This window comes from Pinus tabuliformis, chromosome 3_2 (genome assembly GCF_031772625.1).
Source record: "Pinus tabuliformis cultivar Carrire ecotype Pingquan chromosome 3_2, CPIR1, whole genome shotgun sequence".
Taxonomy (NCBI): domain Eukaryota; kingdom Viridiplantae; phylum Streptophyta; class Pinopsida; order Pinales; family Pinaceae; genus Pinus; species Pinus tabuliformis.
In genome coordinates this window covers 721,928,485-721,950,687 of record NC_142302.1, presented here as the reverse complement: position 1 = coordinate 721,950,687, position 22,203 = coordinate 721,928,485, and positions in this window count along the sequence as shown.

Sequence of the window (22,203 nt, the reverse complement as noted above, 5' to 3'; positions counted from 1 at the left end):
GAACCTTACCAGAATTAAATTTGAGGCACTCCCCAATTGAAGTGTATCATCTAAAAACTGAGAGTGATTGACTTCTTTCGTGTTCCCTACTATACTCAGGACCCATAATCTTCCCTTAATCTTAGCAAGATCTAACCTTTTGCTGAGACCTTCAAAAACTAAAATGTGTAATAAATGGGAGAAAGGGAATCCTTGCCTCAAAACCCTTGAGGCCGAAAATAAATTACAAGGGAAACCATTAATCAAAGGTGTAATCCATTTATTTCCAATACAAGAATTAATCCATTTAATTAACTCCCAAAAAACCCCCAATTTTTTCATAACATAAAATAAGAAAGAATGTTGAAGTTTATTAAAATAATTTTCCTTGTCGAATTTAATAACCATACCTTGTTCACCACTTTTCTTACTGGAGTAGATAACATTTTGAACTAGAATAGCATTGTCCAAAATTTGTCCTTGTTTCATAAAGTGCCCCTAATTTTTTGAGATTATTATACGTAAGATGTTTCTTAATCTATTGGTTATCACTTTAGTTTGGATCTTGTAAAATGAGTTGCATATGTTACTGTCGGTATCTTCATCCCTCCGTCAGTGATCAAACGCTCTTGTTGCATTGCATGTTAGGTGTCTCACCCGATCAACTGCATTCCATTAGGGTCATGGATCATCTGACGGTAGTGGCTTATTATACATTTTCCCTCATGTGCTGGCCTATTTTCATTCATTCAGAACTGTTGCAGTCAATTTTTGTCTTTAAATCTGTAAAAGTCATTTTTAGGGTTTTAGGTCTCTTTAGGTCTAGGGTTTTTGTCAATAAGGTCTCAAAATGCTCAGTGATGGTCAGCAAGCACATGGGAGGTCGAATAAAGTTCTAGCAACAATAATTTTCATGATCACTCACTCAGTGATTGATTTTTCCTCAAAACCATGTTTTGAGGAAAAACAAAGTATTTTATGTTTTTATGCATAAATCTGATGTAATTTCATTTTTTTCATATGTAAGCAACTTCAATGGCAACCCTGGTCACCTTACCAAGCTTCAACAACTCCATCCCCTGCAAGGCAAACAAAAATTCAAATCATTCAGTTCATCAAAGGCAAAAATAAAGAAAATTGCTTAAAAACAGAGTTGAAAGGCAAATGTCAAATGTAAACATTACAAAAGTGGGTTCTATGAGTGAAAAATCAAAATCTTTTGTATATAAACCATTTCTTATGTTTAAAGAACTCATTTGCATCCAAAAGAGAAAGAGGAACTTAGAGTAAGGTCGTGGAGGGAAAATCACAACAAACAATTCAAGTTTCAGGGGCGCGACACATTGGGTTGTGGGCGCGGGTCATAGAGCTGGCAAGGTGCATTAGGCTGCCCTCCAAAGTGCAGGAAATACACTGGCGCAGGGCATAGAGCAGGCACGACGCATTGGGTTTGTGGTGCGGCGCATAGAGCTGCAAGCCTAATTTCACCCACGAAATTCATCCAATTGCTAAATTTGCTTGATTGCCACCTCTCCAAGTAAGTCAAACGTTCTTCCCATGCCAATGAATGTGTGTCTCTAGATGTTTATGGAGATTTAGTGAGAAATTTTGCATTCCCTACCTCCTTGCAATTTTTTCTCAAAAACAATTTCTTAGGGTTTCTAGTTTGAGTTTTTGTTGTCAAGTCCACTTCATCACTCCCTCACCTTTTTGATTCCCTGATTTATTTTCCAGTTTCATCAACCCATTCCCTAATCCCCATATCCCTAATTATCATTAATCCCATATCCCTAATTCTCATTATCCAAAACCCTACCTACAAATTCCTAAACCCTAATTGCTATCCCAAAGTCTAATTATTGTCCCTCAAACCCTTCTATTCCCCAAAATCCTGTCAGAAACTTTCCTAAAACCCCTCTTACCCTCTCCCTTCACAGTCCCTCATACATTTTCATACATTTGGCAGCAAAATTTAAGACACCTTAAAGCTCTTCATACTCATCTAAGAAAAACTCAAATATCTGGAAAACATGGAATCTGATCCTTCCTATGACCGAGATGAGGAGACACATAGTGATTCTCTTAGAGAAATGGATGCACCAAGAAGACCTCACAAGGGTGGCAAACATATACGAGAGGAACCTACTTCACTTGCCGAGCTGCAGGCTTGTCCTCTTGCTGTCACATGTTTTCAACACCAATCCTGTTATCAATTCTGTGAGATGGTAGAGAGAGTCCAATACCATCATGAGTTGGCCAGGTTGTTTGTCCTCCATCTTCAAAATGGCCAAGTCACTCTAGCAGGTGTAACATTCACCTTGACACTAGAGTCTATTTCTCTAGCAACTGGAATTCCCAATATCGGTGAGCAGTGGAATAAGAGGCAGCAAATTGACAGGGAACATTATGAGCCTTACATCAAGGCTAGCTATTTGAGACATCTCAGCAGAGTTTTTCCTTTCTGGTATCTAAAAGACTCATATGCTCCCTTGATGAAACTCATAATCAAGTATTTCAGTTGTGAGGGCCGGTTTTCTCGCCTGTATGCCTACCATATCAGATTGTTGATGCACTTCACTAGGGTGAGAATGATGAACCTCCCCTATTTTATTTGCTGGAACATTGAGAAGATGACCACCATAGTGCACAAGAAGACTCCTCAGCAACAGTATAACAACATATATCATTTTGCACTAATCAAGATTGTGGTCATGCATCAGCTTGGTTTACAGAACATCTCATGGGAGGATTTCATTTCACATGAGGTCTTCACCACTCCTCAAGTACCTCCAGTAGCTTTTCATGAGACAGGTGAACCTTCACATCAGCAGGAGCTTCATGAGACACAAACCGCTAGTGTGCCAGTATATGTCACCTACCAAAAGGGCACTAGAAGGTTGTTTGTAGCAGCAAAGCAAGTATTATCTCCACCCGGGGTGGAAGGGGTCTCACTTCCTCCATCAGCAGAGCAGGTACAGGACAAGGGCAAGCGGCCATTACAGGATGAGGGACCTTCAGGAGGGTAGGAGATAGATTTTATTCTTATTCAGGATGATGACACTGATTTGGGCTCACAAAGCTCAAAGCTTAGAGAGATCATCCAGGAGCAAAAAGTTGACATTCAGTATTTGTATCTCAACCTACAAAGAGCCAAGTGAATAGTCAAATATCTAGAGCAAATAAACAAACAACTAGAGGATCAACAAACCATAATGGAGCTAAGAAACATACGAGAAAAGCGGCAAGATGCCAAAAGGAGGAAAGTCAAGTTCACAACACTTGAGCAAGAAATCAATGCTGATCGTGAGTCTTGGTTGGAGAGGAAAATATCCACTTGGAGAGGATGTTGGAGAAGGCCATCAATGAGAAAAATATGTTGAGAAACATGACATATCACTATTTGTCAAGAAATATGGTGTGCCAAGCAAGAATCTGGAACTTGAAGGCCAAGTTGAAGAAGACATCAAAGAGGCAAAATGTGCAAGATAAACTTTAGATCTTGGCGAGACTTCCTTGGCCCAGCATAGCACTTAATGGAGCACACTCAGACCAAATTTCAAAAAATTTGGGACACTTTTTGTAATTTTGGAAATTTTGCCTTAAAAAACAGAGTTTTTTGCCCAATGCGCCGCACCACCTGGCGCTCACTTTTGATGGAGGCATCATTTTCAGGAAAACTCAACATATTTGGAATTTTGATGAAAGAATATGCATGCTCACAAATGGCGAAGAAATTTTGACAGGTTTTGGGCTTCCAAAAGGGTCAAAAACACCTCAAAAATTACCTTTTTGCCCCTTTTTTGACACACAGGAAGCAATCTTGGGAAAACTCAGTTTTTGATGGGCAAATGTAGGCGAAATTCAAAAATTCCACTTGTGTTGGAGAGTAGATAGGTAGATATTTCCAACAAGCCCACTTCGAGAAAATTTAGACACTAAGAAGACCTCCAAAATCAGCTGTAAAAAGCGCTATGCATAGGGAAATTAGCGCAGCGCATTGGAGAAATTTTGCTCAATTTGACCAAAAATACTTTGTTTTTCGCCTGGTTTCTTGACAGTTTGACTTTTCTTCTTATAAATGTCAGATTCATGATGTAATTTAATATGACTTGATGGATTTTGATGTAATTATGCTACATTTTCACTCTTAGAGGTAGATTCATCCATCAAAAGGTAGTTTGCAACTGAATGAATCTGTTTCCTAGTTTTTAGAGGCAAGCAGTTCCACTACCTACTCTTTAGTTTTCAGTTTAAATTTTCTTGGACCAGATCCTAATCTTATGAGCTCGACCCCTAGAGGCTAGCATGAATTGTTGGTTGCCTATATCTTGTAATTTTTTAGTCTTTAGAATGGTTGGACTTTTGGGAAAGCTTGGAGCTTCATTGTATACTCATTTCAGCAGTTTGGCTAAGGAATAACCAGTGGTTTGCAACACTTTATGGGATTCACATGGCATCTTGCTTTGGTATTGTGTTTTCCTCTGTAATTGTAAGTCTACATGTGTTTTATGTATTCCATATATCTCTTTGTTTATCTTAACTAAAACAAACAAGGATAAAGGTAGAATACATTTAAAAAGCAGTGCTCTACCTAGGGTTTGCTTAGTTATCTATGTTTTCAGCTGTTTGAAAAGGATCCCTGATTTTTTTTTCATGCCCTTTTCAACTCCTCATATGTCTAAAACCTCTCCATATCACTCAATTTGAAGTACCAAATCACTTGCCTACCTTGCCCCATAGAGATATCTGCAAAACTGAGCCTCATTCCCCAGGCCCAAATCTGCCTTTCACATTTGAGCCAACAAAACATCATCAAATTCATTGAAATGCATCGACAAATGATAGATCTTATGATTTATGCCGAAAAATCTCTCATAAACCGATATGGATCACAGAAGCCTCAATTCAACAATCATCAAATTCAATCAAACACCTCTGTACACGTACCTAGCCTAAAATCAGTATTCACATCATGTCATCTCAAGCCATTATTGATCATATTTTGCTGAGATTGACAAGGAGAGAGCCCTCTCCTGACCTGGTAGTGCTAGCTACCAGGTTAAGCATGGTTTGATGTTACCCTAGATCCTACCTTTCTCAGCCTGAGGTAGATTTAGGCCCTAACATAGTGGCGACCATACTAGGGACCAAGATTGTTTGCTTGTTAGTGTTATTCGTTTTATAAACTACAGACGGAGCCTGAAGTTATGCCAGGTAGCCTTCGAACTGCACATTGCTTTGCGAGTGCATAAGTAGATAAATGTTGCTTCAGTCAATCTCTGGTCTAGTCTTATAAACGTAACACCTGACTTGCAAATTGCCCCAGTACATCAGATAATTCTAGACTTTTGGATGATGAGTTTAGAATTTGATAGGCTGAAAAAAGTTTATTTTGTCCGTTTGATTTTTGGGAATAATTCAACACACTGGCTTCCAGATGACACACCAGAGAAAATCCTGATCCTGATCCACCTCCTGTGTATGAAAATCCAAATCTTATTCCTAGAATCCTTCGTCAAGAAAGTTCTGTGATTCCTGTGTTTAAATCTCATTCATGTCCTGTTGTTTTTGAGTATCTTGAAGATCTTGAGTTTGACGAATAGTTTGAGCTATCACTATTTGAAACCAAGTCCGAAAGTGTTGTTGGTTCTACTGCTCTTAATCCAGAGTTTGTCAAAGATCTTGAAACTGAAAAGGCCAATAGATCAATTGACGATTATATTTTGAGACTTCAAACTGCCATTGTGGCTACAAACATTCTTGAATTTTTAGAGTCTGCATCTGCAACTCTTGGGTCATCTGATATTGCATCTAGTTCAAAAATTCCTACCGAACCTCCTTTCATTCCCACCATTCCCATGCAGCCTTCCGTCTCCAATAAAAAATCTACAGTGTTGTCACCTCCATCTACCCCTTCTACCCCTCAAACATCCAAAATTTCTTCACCTCCATCTACACCTCATACATCAGCTGCTCCAACTCCTCCTACATCCCCAAGAGCAGTCATAAATCCACCTAGAGCAATGGTTGCCCGATATGCACCCCTTGTGTTGCCTCAAAACTTAGATGACATGCCCGCTGATTATCAAAACAAAATTCCATTGTTTGATGGTACTCCTCAAGGTATCACAGCTCAAAACATGTGGATAGGATGGCAGATTTCTTTGATCTCCATGAGATCGATGCAGAAAATGTAACAATGAGATTGTTTGTGCAAACTTTTGGAGGTGAGGTCAGAAAATGGTTTAGAGCATTTCCGGCTAGAACAATCAACTCATTGGAGGCACTTCAAAGACAATTTTTGGATCATTGGGAGGTAAAAAAGAACCCTCTTCAAATCCTTTCCAAATATGAAAACATCAAGAGGAATGTTGGGGAGAGTGTCCAAGATTATTGTGTTAGATTCATTACTATTTACAATGCAATTCCTGCTGATATAAAGCCACCTATGGGGTTAGCTTTGATTAAGTTTCCGGATGGTTTCGATCCTGATATGGCCTATCAATTAAGAGATAGAGATCGACCACTTTGGAGGACATGCAGAAAATTGCAGTCAGCATTGAAGAAAATTTGCTTGCCAAGAGAGCTAGAACAAAGGCTGAAAAGAAGGTAACAATAAAAGAATAGACTTCCACTTTAGATCAAGTGCTCTGTAAGCTTGAGAAGATGTTTGATAGGCTCACAATTATCGATAATCCTGAAACACAAGTTAGAAATTTGAACTTTCGTGGCCAGCAACAACCTCAATTCAGAATCAAGCAAAGAGAGCATTGAGCACAAGACCAAGCAACGCAATAGCAGGTAAAGACACACTTACAATAGAATTTTGTACATGTTATGGAATCAGATGATGAGGAGAACGTAATTAGAGAAGAGAATCATTTCTTTACACCTGATGATATGCCAATTTTATCACTGAAGATGAGGAGTATTCAGAGAGTGCAGCTGTTCAAAGGGATGAAAATTTCATTTTGGAAAATGAAACAACTCTTGAAGAAGAGTCTGATGAGTATCAGAGGGGTTACATGAATGCTTTGACAACCCAACAGTGACAATATTCACTCAGGAGTAGAGATGTACCCATTAATCCAATTCAGAAAAGAAAGGAGGCGACTGCACCAAAGAATGATCCACCTGTTGTGCAGAAAAAGGGAAAAGAGACAGCTGATCCTACCACCAACAAAACACCATCAACAAATGAAAGATCAAATCAGCTAAATATACCAAAAGAGAAAACTGAAAAGAAGGATGTTTCAGCTAAGGAGGTAGAGAAAACATTAGTTTTTAGCTTAGAAAATGAAATTGCTAAGTTAAAAGTATCTATTCCTTTGACAGAGTTAATGAAGAATAGTAGCTATAAAGGTCAGGTGTCTAAAAATTTGAATTTATATCCATTATCTAATATGGTAAATGTGGAGGAAGATCAACCTGAGTTGATCTTTGGTCCGACATTGGAGGATCAATCTCAAGATAACAATGTAGCTCCTTTTTATATCAGCCTTAGGGTGCATGACTATGTGTTACACAACGCTATGTTTGATTCCAGAGCCTCTCATAATCTCATGCCTAAGGAAATCATGGAGAAATTGGGTTTGGATATCACTAGAAAATATCATGAACTTTATTCTTTTGATTCTGGTAGAGTAAGATGCATTGGTCTTATTAAATATTTGGTGGTCAGTTTGGATCAGATTCCAACGAAAAATGTTTTGATGGATGTGGTTGTGGCAGATATTCCTCCTAGATTTGGCATGCTTCTTTCCAGATATTGGGGAGCAAAACTTAAAGGGACATTGCAGCTGGATTTATCCTATGCTACTATTCCGTGTTCAGTCAAATGAGTAAATTATACCGGGAGCAAAAGATGAAGTACATGATCACTAGCAAGGAGAAACTAGTAAATCATCCAATCAATTATGTACATACTGATTTAGAATCATTTGTTCTATATTCTGATAGCTTTAATGATGTAAATAGCCAAGTAGTTGAAGTAGAAGACATTCCAGAGATCACTGAAAATTTCAGAGAAGTCTTGAAGTAAGAAAGACAAAGGCTTGATAGTACCACTGAGCAATTAGCCTTTCGACAACAACAAAATAATGATGGACAACATGGAAAAGTTAAAGTGAAAACAGAGTTTCAGCATTTGGAAGAGGACAAAGCTAGCTTGTGGAGCATGAATTTTGATGGTGCAGTAGGAAGAGAAAGTGCTAGAATTGGCATTTGGATACACAGCCCTATTTTCTCCCCAAACAAAGTGCCAAGCAATGTAAGGGTTGTTCATATAAATTGGCTTTTGACTGTTCAAATAATGAGGCTGAGTATGAGGCTTTAATTGTTGGTTTGAAAATCCTTAGAAAGTTAAATTCCAAACGAATTTCAGTCTATGGCGACTCTGAGTTGGTTATCAAGCAAGTAAAAGGGGAGTACCAAGCTAAGCATCCTCGAATGCGGGCCTACCGTAATGCGGTATTAGACATCTTGAGATTATTTTCAGATTACACTTTGACATGTGTCCCTCATGTTCAGAATGTCATTGCAGATTCACTCGCAACAACAACAAGTAATTTGAAAATTCTGATGAATTCAAACAACAAGTTTGAAATCCATGTGAAACATCACCCAGCTGTCCCTGACAATCAAAGGTATTGGTAGGTGTTTCAAGATGATAAAGAGATCGATGAATTTCTGCAAAATGAAGGTAAATTCAAAGACACTTCTATTGATGGGGAGTATGACAATGGTGAAGAAGACATAGAAGTCAATCAGATGGAAGTTTTGCAGCTCAAAGACAATATCATTCCTAAAGGTCTAATACCTTTAGAGGAGTTGTTCGATCAAGATGATGTAGCCTGAAAACCGAGCTTGCTGCCCACCGAGAAAGGAGTTGAGGATGTGAACATTGGATCAACAGAAAATCCTAGAATGGTCAAGTTATCAAAGGCATTGCCTCCACAGGTAAAAGCAAAGTATATCAGTTTATTATCTTCATTTACTGATGTTTTTGCATGGGATTATTCAGATTTGAAGGCATATGATACGAGCATAATTCAGCATATAATCCCGATCAAGCCAAATCAAAAGCCCTTTCAACAGAAGTTAAGAAGAATAAATCCAAAGCTATTGCCCTCAATAGAGAAGGAAGTGAATCGATTGTACAAAGCTGGTATAATCGTCCCCATAAGATTTTCAGATTGGATTTCAAATTTGGTGCCCGTGCACAAGAAAACAGGTGAGATTCGATTATGTATTGATTTTAGAAATCTGAATAAAGTATCTTTGAAAGATAACTATCCATTGCCCAAGATGGATCACATACTTTAGCGAGTAGTTGGAGCATCTCGCATGTCGCTACTCGATGGTTATTCCGGTTATAACCAAATTCTAGTCCATGAGGATGACAGAGATAAAACAACATTCACTACTCCATGGGGAACTTTCCATTATGCCAAGATGCCTTTTGGATTGAAAAATGCTGGTGCGACCTTTCAGCGGGCCATGTATATCACATTTGCTAATGAAAAAGATGTCTTTTTAGTTTTTTATCTTGATGACTTAACAATTTTTTATAATTTAGATCAAGAGCACCTTTATCATTTGAAGTCTGTATTTCAGTGGTGTAGAAAATATGGTATATCTCTCAATCCAAAGAAGAGTATGTTTGCCATGGATGAAGGAAAGCTTCTCGGTCATATTATATCAGAGGATGGCATCCGCATCAATCTAGCTCGAGTGGAAGCCATTCAGCAAATCACAAACATGCTCAAGAAGGATAGTGTAGTGAAGTGGACCAAGGAAGCAATAAAGTCTTTCAATTTAGTGAAATTGGCCCTTTCTTCAGCTCGGGTTTTGATCAGCCTGGACTATACTCAAGATTTCATTTTGTTTTCATTTGCCTCAGATCATACTATGGTAGCAGTCTTGATGCAGAAAAGGGACCAACTCGAGAAACCAATTGCATTTTTTAGCAGAACGATAAGAGATGCAGCTTTAAAGTATAATATTTTTGAAAAGCAAGCTCTTTCTTTGGTAAAGGCATTGAAAGATTTTCGAGTTTGTAACAATCCAAAAATAAATATGTAATTAAATTTTCTAATTAACATTAAATTTAAATTAGAGTGGCACTTACCTAGCCAAATAAACATGTAATTAAATTCAACTATGAATAGTGCTTACCTATGGTAGAAGTAGGCTTACCACAACAAGGTTTTAGGGACGACTCTCCACCCAAATGTAGGCTCAATTGTGAAAGGATTCCGCTACAACTGGCCACCCCCGAGCCCTCAATCAACGTACCACTGCCAGTGACTCCTATGTCTTAGAACAACATTCTCCCAAGAGAATGAAAGATAGAATCTCGGAAAGATGGAATGCCTCCCATCCTCCTCACCATCTATAAAATAGAACAAATATTGGAAGGGGAACCACATGCACACACTCCATGTGTCTACATGCAACTTTCTTTTGAATTTTAGCTTTCTTGTTTTATTTCCTTATTTTTGATAGTTTTCTTGTTTTATTTCCTTCTTTTTGATAGTTTTCTTGTTTTATTTCTATTTATTCTTATTCAGAGCTTTAGTATGGTTATTACTATTTTAATTTTTTTATTTATTTTATTTGTATATATTTTTAATATCATTTATTATTTAACATTTATGATTTATTATATTTATTATTTATTATTAAGTGATTTATTTATTATCATTTATTATTTCTATTATTAATTATTATTTTTGTATTATTTATTATTTATTATTTATTATTAAGAGGAGGGATATTACATACTCTCCCACTTTAAGGAACTTCATCCCGAAGTTAAGTTGAATTATTATATTATTATTTATTGTTTTTATTATTTATTATTTTATTTACTTCATGTTGCCAACACCCTCTGCTGAACTAGTATAACCAGCAGGCATCAAAAGTCCCCAACACCTCGGGAAATATCAAGGAATCTATGTCCTTTTCCCCACTTTCGGCACCAGGCATAAGCCTGACCTAGTATGTATCCTAGTCCAAGGCTGGCCTCAAGGCTCGTGCCTGACTCCGACCTCATCTGCCCCAAGGCAGGCATCTGGTCCAGTACTCAATGACCTCGGGCATCTCGCAAGGTTGGCCCACTCCCTCCACAACTACTAAGGTGCATAGCCCCATGCATCGAAGTCCTTTACATCCTTTCTAGACTTTGGCATCCCAATCCAATAACAGGCACCTAGCCTAGAACATCAGGCACTTGGCCTCCTCAAGATGGTCCCATAGCTCTTCAAGAGATATACACAAGACAAAGGAACCACTAGCATATGTAGTGTTGATTGAGTTTTGTCCCCAGCCCATATGGTGTTACTTATTCTCCCTCCTGTGTATGGGCTCACACAAGATCATCAATAAACCGGTCCTCTCGGCCCATTTGTGGAGTCCTGTGAATCATCACATCTCAACATGCATCCAATGCATTAACCATACCATCATAGTATCATAGGAAATAATCCACATGCCAACTCTTGCATGTCATCATGAGAACGTTCATCTTTGTTAATCGCAACATTATGAATAATATGGAACTGCATACTCATGCATGTCATAGATTTGTATGAAACTATCGCATGCTTCATTTATACCATCAACATAATTATATCAAGACATATCATGAGTTCACATAAATGAACCACATGTCAATAATCCTCATATTATAACATCATAATTCATATGCCACATTATGCATATCATATCCATCATGAGTATTGAACATTAAATACCTATCATCATGTAGTAAATGAAAATGTTAATATACGTTGACATAACATCATAATACCTATGCATATCGCTACTATCGTATGGATACCTTATCACTATAAGAACCATATGTACATCATTATCTTCCTAGCATGATAGCATGAAATATCGTCAATATGTTTTCATCAAGTTGTCAATTACTTTTCAATAATCAGTTCAACTTCTTTCTACTAGGTAGTTGATCATTTACACCAATGGTATAATCATCTAAGTACGTCGTTAAATTTCATATGAGTCTCATCATCTTTAGTCTTAATCCCTCGTCATATATTCTTCCTTCCCAAAGGAAATTTTGGTGAAATTCATTACTAGTGATACCATCATTATTTAAATCATCTATATCAAAATTAAAATCCCTTGATTTTACATCCATTTACCCTTTGGCTTACTGATTCCAATACCCTATAATCTCTATTACTTGACTTTCACTTCGTTTGTCACTATGTACACAATCCTTCTCAAGGTATTCGTATAAAATTTCTAGCAACATTCCTTCCTATATCTTGCTTGTTTATTATCATGCAACTTCATACCTTCACATCATTATGACCATTATCAATCATGTTTCTAGCTCTACTCATTAATACCTTTAAAAGAACTTTCTTCTTGATAGAACATCCCTTCATTTCCTCCTACCCGATATTCATAGATATATTTTTATTTTTCTCCTTGTCTTGATTTCCTACTATTCCATGTCTATTGGCTTCAAAAATGGAAGTTTCTTCACTTCATTCTAATTTATTAAATTGACTTGAATTTCTAAACTCCAATCATTGTGGTTTTTCCTCCTCTCCTATAGCACTGATATACCTTGGAAATGTTGTTACTATTTCCAACTTGGGTAATACCTGATAAATAAATTCATTAAGATAGCTACCAAATGTAATCCGCTTATCAACATAATAAAATTACCTGATCATACGTCTTGTTATCCCTAATCCATTCATATAGTTATTCACCTATGGAAAACTTTACAATGTGGCTCTCTCATTAGAGGGAAAATTGTTATAGATGTTGTCACGCACACAACTTATCCTTTCCAATCATTTTATCATACTGTCCAAGTTCGGTAAAATTATTACCATAACTTCATTGGTTGATTGCCAATATTTTCTTCTTTATGTGCATCATCCTTAGATAGACCTTATAGTGACACTTTTAGAGTACCAAGTTATGTTTATACCAAATTCTTCCATTATGTTCCAAAATACCACAATACTCTTCTTTTATGTTCCAAAATAGGTTGTCTCTTCTTACTGATTTATTATCTCTGTTGTGATACTTCTTCTCTACCACCCTAATTATCTGATCCAAGTTGGGCATAATCACATGAACTATCCTTAGTTATCATCCTTAAAAAATTTGCAAGTTTCTCCTTTCCATTTCTATTTAGACAACTTTAACCATTATATGCAATTAACCTTGAATCACGAACCTCATGTAACATTATACTCAACATCTGAACTTTAATCCAAATCTGTACGATTTGCCACTGAGACTAAAATATACCATCCTGTAGCTTGATGATGTTTAATATACAAATGATATGAGTAGTAAGTGAGCAGATACATGTAATCTGAATGGCAATTGCAATGCAACCAATGGTCAGTAGTTACACCAATATTAAAGATTTGTTACAAAAAACATGCCAGTATACCATTTCAATAGTGCAATCTTTCAGAGAATTATACATCATCAATTATGGGTAGATTATCACCATCCAAGATTACAAGATTATATACTTTTCCAATGAATCAATGAGTCATAATAAAACTATATCTCAATTATGTGACTCATTTAGAATTTTTCTTTGTGAATTGTAAAAAGAAAAGAAGGTTGATATAGAGACCTTGTATGAGAAATAAAACACTATTGTAACTCAATATCAAGATTCATCACTTGAAGAAGCATAAAATAAGAACCAATATACTTAATAATAATAAGGTTAATAAGTTATCCTTATTATCAGAGTTTATGAGTTTTAATATGATATATTTTATCATAAATTATCAACAATCACAATACTAAAACCATAAATTATCAACAATCACAAATTTTGTAGTATAAAACCATTGAAAACATGAGTTAGGAGGTAATAATGATGTCAGAATAAAACTTAGAGAATTGTCTCAACCCATATTCGAATGACGAAAGCTTAAGAATATTTGTGGCATTATTGTGTTAAAAGGTACTTGAATTTTGAAAGAAAATTTATTCATCATTATATGTCACACCAATATTAATTCTACAGATTCATGATTTTTAAGGATAAAGATAAATTGAAATTTTGTGCTGTAGAGTGAAATATTTAAGTATCTCAATCCTAACTTATGTTAGAAGAATTAAATGGACTGCTTTTAACAAAATAAATCGTTAAACAAATTTATTGAATGTATCTTGAGATTCTTATGGTTATTAAATGATTACTCTAAGGAAATTTATGAAATCAAACAACCAAAGAAATATTCCACACCATAAAGAAGATACACCGCCACCCGACTCAGAGCCAGATCGGATGACTGGGAAGGTTATCCCTCCCCAACACAAAATAAAATCATTTTATGAATTATATGGCCTGCCTGCAAGCGCACCTGCGAAGGCAACACCATCCCTTAAATTACAATACATTTAGCCATATAAATTTCCCGGATAAGACATAAAATTGCCTGCATAAGACATAAGACATAAGATTGTAAGCTTGCGGCCATGACTATGCATGTTCCTACAAATTCCATTGTTCCTTTTGACAACAATGTCGAGAAATCTGCACACACTATAAGATCAATAGTACCATTTACACAATCAATAGTACCATTTCCTCATCCAAGGTAGGTAATTGTTCCTTTAACATGGAAAATCATAAGCTTCTTATTGACTAATCTCGCTAGGGAGTAATGAGAACCATTCATTTAGGTTTATGTTTTTCAATTTATTTTGAGAATAGTCTTCTCCAAGTGCAAAACAATTAAGGCATAGATTAGAGACTAGAGAGTATAACCCCCACCCCCTTGAGGAGATGTGTTGGGAGTCACCAATAAGTTCTTTTCCCATCACTAGAGGAACAAATTCTTTGGAGCTAGTCCAATGCTTTCTAAGCACAAAGATTTTTCCCATTTTCTACAACTTTAACCCATCCTTCATTGTTTGTCAATTTATTAAAAAAAATTATCCCAAAATTCTTAAAAAAAACCATTTTTGTCAAAAAAATCTACAAAACAAAAAAAAATTTCTAATTCTAATTGATAAAATACATATTAATTTTTTTTTTTTTTTTTTTCAAAGTTTTTAGATAGATAAAACCCTCCTGGTCCTTTAAAAATGAAAACACTATAACAAAGTTTTAGATCAATAAAAAAAACTCCATAGTCTCAAGGTATGAAAGATTATAAAAATCCCCATATTCTCTAGGCATGGAAGCACTATAGCGCAAAATAAACTATGGAAATCACCAAAATATCTTAAAATTTTCATTCACCTAAAAATATAATAGGTATCAATTGGGTTTATCTTGAATGGAATAATTGTTATTCTATCCATCCAGATTCAAATCTTTCTAGAGTTGAGAGAGAAGTTGATTTAAAATTATTATAAGCACATTTTAAGTGTGAAAAGCCAGAAAATATTTAATAGAAATAGAAACTGCCTTATTATTAACTATTAGCAAATTATTTTTACAATCATAAATAATAGCAAATTATTCTTACAATGGTAAATGATCCCTACTATTAATATAACAGTTAAATTATAATCAATTGTCTTATTTTAAATTGAATGTAAAATTTTTATTTTATTGTTCCAAACAAATAATTAAAATAAATGGATAACCCAACCGTTAACATGTGGTACTTAGAGATTGATATTGACCTCTTCATCTCTTCTTTTCTGCCATTAACCTACATCCACTGAAATACAATAAACAGTAAGATATGCAATTATAAACGAATAGAAGAAAGTTAAGGATGAATTTACCCGAGTGAGCCAGGATGCTAAGTAATATTCCTTTGAATCCATTCTCCCTTGGAAAGATAGACAACAACATGGCACAATCCCATTACGTTTTAATTTTATTTTGGTTCCTGATGTTGAGATAATTGTTAGGAAAATGTTATGGAGTGGCTGTCGAATGATCAGGCGCTCCCAAGGCATAATGGCAGCCATATAAGAAGGGGAGAACATAAGCCATTATCATGGTATGAAATCTTATCTCTAGATTCTTGAGACTGGTAACATTTCTTGAGAAAAAGTCAACGAGGAATATGCAGTGCTCAGAGCAGACTACCTGCTTTTGCATTGCTCAAATTTCAACTCATCTTCAGCCTCCACAGGTATGGCTTATGCCAAAATAAATCCAAATTCAATCTAAAAAAAAATCCCAAATTAATAAGTATACAGTCCCTTTAAATCTTCTTTTTCTCATATTGTGAATTGATTGGATCTCTGCCAAATAAACCATATAAACCTTAACAATAATTAAACCTCATGACCCTAAACCCTATAAACCCAATTATATTTGTGGCTTATACTAAAATCACATATTTTTACATGTCCATCAATGCTGAGAAGCAATTCTAAGAAAAATATCGAAGTAGGAGCGATTCCCTTTGGCAAAGGCATGACTCTGTAAGATTAGAATAACTCATTCAGAAACTGCAATGACAAATCTTCTAAGAGAGATATCAATTGTGAAGCAGTTGGATAATCCGAATATTGTGAAGTTCTAGTCTTCGAAAGAGGGCGTGGGTTCAAATCCCACTTCTGACACTTATCTTCTCAGAATTCCAAAACGAGTAAATCCCATGGTTTTCGATGAAGGTATTCAATATCCCAGTGTACGGTATGGCACTAAACTTTACAGAAAGACCAAATGAATATTTGAATATGAAGTAGAACCTTGCAAATGATCAAACAAGTAATTGCATATAGGGTAGAGCCCCTGGATTTAACCTCATGGAATATGCAAAAAGAAATCAGAGAGTTGTGCACATAGAATTGTTGTGCTCATGTCTTCTACATGGATTAATAATGATTTATTCTCAGATTTCATGGAGATTAGACTGATACGTAAACTTGGTCTTCGTTGGTAACCCCAGTGAGCATCTAGAGACGAATTCAGCCATCAAATCAAACAAAGGAATAACAGAAAATGCAAAGGCGAAAATGTTAATAAAATTGATGATACAGTGGTCCATGGCTATGGAGTTCGTCCTGTGTCTTATGGCGAAGGATTTTGAGATTTCGGATGCTAGGCATGGTTAAAGAGGAGTGCACAACTGCCCAAGCGGATGCCTCTTAGGATATACCAAATTTGAACCAGATCCAAACCAATAAGTTTCAATACCAGTAGGTCACAACTTAATGCCCAAAACAAGTTTGTGCTAGGATAGTCACAAAGTCGCAAATGATTCAACAAATAGAGCGCAAGTACTTTCCAGAACTTGTGCCCATAACATGCTTCAGTGACACCTGTAAAAGGAAGTCACAAAGGTCCAACGAGAATAATTTCAACCTTATTTAGGCCAGTTGCAGAAATAAATTCAAAACCAAACGAAATCCATTTTTTCAAGCCCCAAAACCATTCCAGAATGGATCAACGTTTAATTTTCCTTCAAACCCTCATAAGCTTCGACCTTGAAGATAACCGCAAGGATCAATTGTTCCATAAATTGTATTGACGGAATCAATGTTTAATGATAGAGTTCTTTCAGAGATGCGTTAATCCTCCAACACAATGTAATAAGGTAACCCAACGAATCCCAAAATAAACCATAGCTATAAACCCTCGGTAAACAGATCATAAAGAGTGCGCCATTGATGAGGGTTGAAGACTATAAAATGATTTTGGACAACAAGTAGCACATATGCCCTAAGGAAATCTATCACCTGCAAAAGAAGTTACAAAAAGAACTCCCTTATGCAACAAAAATCAAAGAAGTCCTTCATATCTGCAAAGCAAATCAAATCGCTCAGAACTTCATTCTTTGGCCACAAATTGTTTATTTGAATAGTTATATGTTGGTTTGGTGGGTATGACAGTGGGATGATTGGTGGCTATGGAGCTACAGGTTACGGTTACGGTTCCAATGTTGATGGTTATAGTTCTAGCTCATCACGTATTGGGGAAGCTTATGGGAGTGGGACAGAAGGTTCTGGAACCAATGGTTGATATCACCCATATGCCAGGAAGAACAATTGATACTGGAGTTTCTCAAAAGTGATGGTTGCCGATACAGATAAGACTGGAGGATTCATGGATATCCCCACTGGTGGAATATCAAGTCAAGCAGATGGGGAAAGTGCATGTCGATTACCAAAATTAAATAAACGAACCAAAAAAAAAAATGAGCTTTATCTGATGCCTTTCATAAAAACACAAACCACTCAATTTATGTTGTGGTAGAGCCTGCAAACAATTGTAAAAAATGGCTAACAAATTAATGAAAACAAATAAAAAATTGCGGAAATCTAGAAACCCCGATTCCAAAGTTTAGTTGCCGTGGAAATTACTTGTAGGAAAGTAAGCATCCTGTAACTTTCAAAAACAAGTCAAGTTAAATATACTAAAATTTTTTATATATATATTATTTTAGATGCCCAAAGGTCCTAAGGGTTGAGCCCTGCTCTGATACCATATGTAACAGTCCAGAAATAAATATCTAATTAACTTTTCTAATTAACATTAAATTTAAATCAGAGTGGCACTTACCTAGCCAAATAAACATGTAATTAAATTCAACTATGAATAATGCTTACCTATGGTAGAAGTAGGCTTACCGCAACAAGGTTTTGGGGACGACTTTCCACCCAACCGTAGGCTCAATTGTGGAAGGATTCTGCTACAACTGGCCACCCCCGAGCCCTCAATCACCGTACTACTGCCAGTGACTCCTATGTCTTAGAACACTATTCTCCCAAGAGAATGAAAGATGGAATCTCGGAAACGTGGAATGCGTCCCATCCTCCTCACCATATATTAAATAGAACAAGCATTGGAAGGGGAACCACATGCACACACTCCATGTGTCCACATGCAACTTTCTTTTGATTTTTAGCTTTCTTGTTTTATTTCCTTCTTTTTGATATTTTTCTTGTTTTATTTCTATTTATTCTTATTCAGAGCTTTAGTATGGTTATTACTATTTTTATTTTTATTATTTTTATTTATTTTCTTTGTATATATTTTTAATATCATTTATTATTTAACATTTATGATTTATTATTTTTATTATTTATTATTTATTATTAAGGGGAGGGATATTACAGAGTTTATATTCTGCATTCCCACATCCTTGCTTATGTCCCTAATGCTGCGGTTAAAGATGTCTTGGTGCAAACAGATCCAGAAGGGAGAAGAGGCAAATGGATTGCTGCCTTGTTGGAATATGACATGGAGATCAAACCAACAAAGCTCATCAAAGGACAGGGGCTGGCCAAACTGATGGCTGAGTCAAATTTGCATGCCTTGGACATTAATCTCATTGCTGCTATGTCCGAGGAAGATGAAGAAAGTTCGCCTGCTCAGGTATCAGAAATTTTTCTTCTTTCTCCTTGGTATTCGAACATTGTGTATGTGCTCCAAAATCTGTCACCACCACCTGGAATGGCTAAGAATAAAAGTAGGACCCTGAAATTAAAGGCTGCCAAGTTTTGTATCATGAATAATGCACTCTATTGGAAAGATCCCGGTGGTGTCTTGCTCAATTGTTTAGTTGAAGAAGAGGCAAAACAGGTTATGGAAGACTTTCACAAGGGAGATTGTGGAGGTCATCTTTTCTGGAAGACAACAACCAACAAAATTTTGAGAGTGGGATATTATTGGCCAACTCTTTTTGCTGATGTGTACAAAACTGTTACAAGCTGCCACGAATGTCAGATTTTTCAAGGTAGAAGAAAATTGCAGCCTTTACCGCTTAAGCCAATTGAAGTAAGTGCTCCTTTTCAGCAGTGGGGTTTGGACTTCATTGGCGAGATTCATCCTACTTCTTCAGCGTAGCATAAGTGGATCCTCACAGCGACAGATTACTTTACCAAATGGATTGAGGCGATTCCCACTAGGTAGGCCACTGATTCGGTAATCATTTCATTTCTTGAAAACAATATTTTGTCTCGTTTTGGCTGTCCAAATAAGTTGATCACTGATAATGCAACAACTTTTAAATCTAAAAGAATGATTGATTTTTGTAATAAATACCAAATTACTTTGGGGCACTCAACTGCATATTATCCACAAGGCAATGGATTGGCGGAATCCTCAAATAAATCCCTGGTCAATATTATCAAAAAGTTGCTGGAAATGAACAAGAAGAGTTGGCACAAAAAGCTAGTCAATGCACTTTGGGCAGACAGAGTAAGTCAAAATAAATCTATAGGCATGTCCCCTTTCGAGCTCGTGTATGGTGTTGACACTATATTCCCGACCTCTCTCGCAGTCCCGTGGTTAAACTTCTACAGGAAGCTGGCAACAAGGATGATCATTTGCAACGAAGAATCAATCAAATGATCCATTTACAGCAGACTAGAGAGGAGGTTTTCCAGAACACTTTCAAGCTGCAAGAGAGAATCAAGAAGATATATGATCGAAAGGCAAAGGTGGACAAGTTTCAAATAGAAGATGTAGTGCTGAAATGGGATGCAAGAAATGAATATAAAGGTAAGCATGGAAAATTTGAGAATCTTTGGAAAGGACCTTTCAGAATTGCTACATATCGGGGCCAAAATGCTTTCCTTACGAAAGAAGTGAGTGGAGAAGATTATCCAGGTGGGCCAGTCAAAGGTTGACTACTCAAACGGTACTATTTTTGAAATGTTTTCTGCTATCATATGTATCACTGTACATACCGGTTTGTCTAATTTCATTGCAAGTGTGTGATGTTATCATTCTTTCAATTTGGGGCCTGAGGTGAAGGCTATAAATTTGAGGTTTGATTTCAATTTTGGTTTGGTTTGTTTGAGTCAAGTTTTTCAGTCGATTTCAGTCTTGAAATTGAGTCAGTTGTGAGTCAGATTTCAGTCCTGAAATTGAGTCAAGAGTTTGGTTTTGGTTTGTCGAAGTTATTGACTCCATAGCCTAATGGACAAAGGCACTGCCTGATTTCCCAGAGATCTATAGTTCTTGGCACCTCCAATAAGCTACCATCCCCATTGGAGCCAATGTTAGTGTCGGTATCTTCATCCCTCCGTTAGTGATCAAACGCTCTTGTTGCATTGCATGTTACGTGTCTCACCCGATCAGTTGCATTCCATTAGGGTCATGGATCATCTGACAGTAGTGGCTTATTATACATTTTCCCTCATGTGCTGGCCTATTTTCATTCATTCAGAACTGTTGCAGTCAATTTTTGTCTTTAAATCTGTAAAAGTCATTTTTAGGGTTTTAGGTCTCTTTAGGTCTAGGGTTTTCATCAATAAGGTCTCAAAATTCTCAATGATGGTCAACAAGCACATGGGAGGTCGAATAAAGTTCTAGCAACAATAATTTTCATGATCACTCACTCAGTGATTGATTTTTCCTCAAAACCCTGTTTTGAGGAAAAACAGAGTATTTTATGTTTTTATGCATAAATCTGATGTAATTTTATTTTTTTCATATGTAAGCAACTTCAATGGAAACCCTGGTCACCTTACCAAGCTTCAGCAACTCCATCCCCTGCAAGGCCAACAAAAAGTCAAATCATTCAATTCATCAAAGGCAAAAATAAAGCAAACTGCTTAAAAAAAGAGTTTGAAAGGAAAATGTCAAATGTAAACATTACAAAAGTATGTTCTATGAGTGAAAAATCAAAATCTTTTGTATATAAACCATTTCTTGTGTTTAAAGAACTCATTTGCATCCAAAAGAGAAAGAGGAACTTAGAGCAAGGTCGTGGAGGGAAAATCGCGACAAACAGTTCAAGTTTCAAGGGCGTGGCGCATTGGGTCATGGGCACGATGCATAGAGCTGGTGCGGCGCATTGGAATGCCCTCCACAGTGCAGAAAATACACTGGCGCGGCGCATAGAGCAGGCGCGGCGCGTTGGGTTTGTGGCACGGCACATAGAGCTGCAAGCCTAATTTCATCCACGAAATTCATCCAATTGCTAAATTTGCTTGATTGCCACCTCTTCAAGTAAGTCAAACGCTCTTCCCATGCCAATGAATGTTTGTCTCTATATGTTTATGGAGATTTAGTGAGAATTTTTTCAATCCCTACCTCCTTGCAATTTTTTCTCAAAAACACTTGCTTAGGGTTTGTAGTTTGAGTTTTTGCTGTCAAGTTCACTTCATCACTCCCTAACCTTTTTGATTCCCTGATTTATTTTCCAGTTCCATGAACCCATTCCCTAATCCCCATTTCCCTAATTATCATTAATCCCATATCCCTAATTCTCATTATCCCAAACCTAGCTACAAATTCCTAAACCATAATTGCTATCCCAAAGTCTAATTACTGTCCCT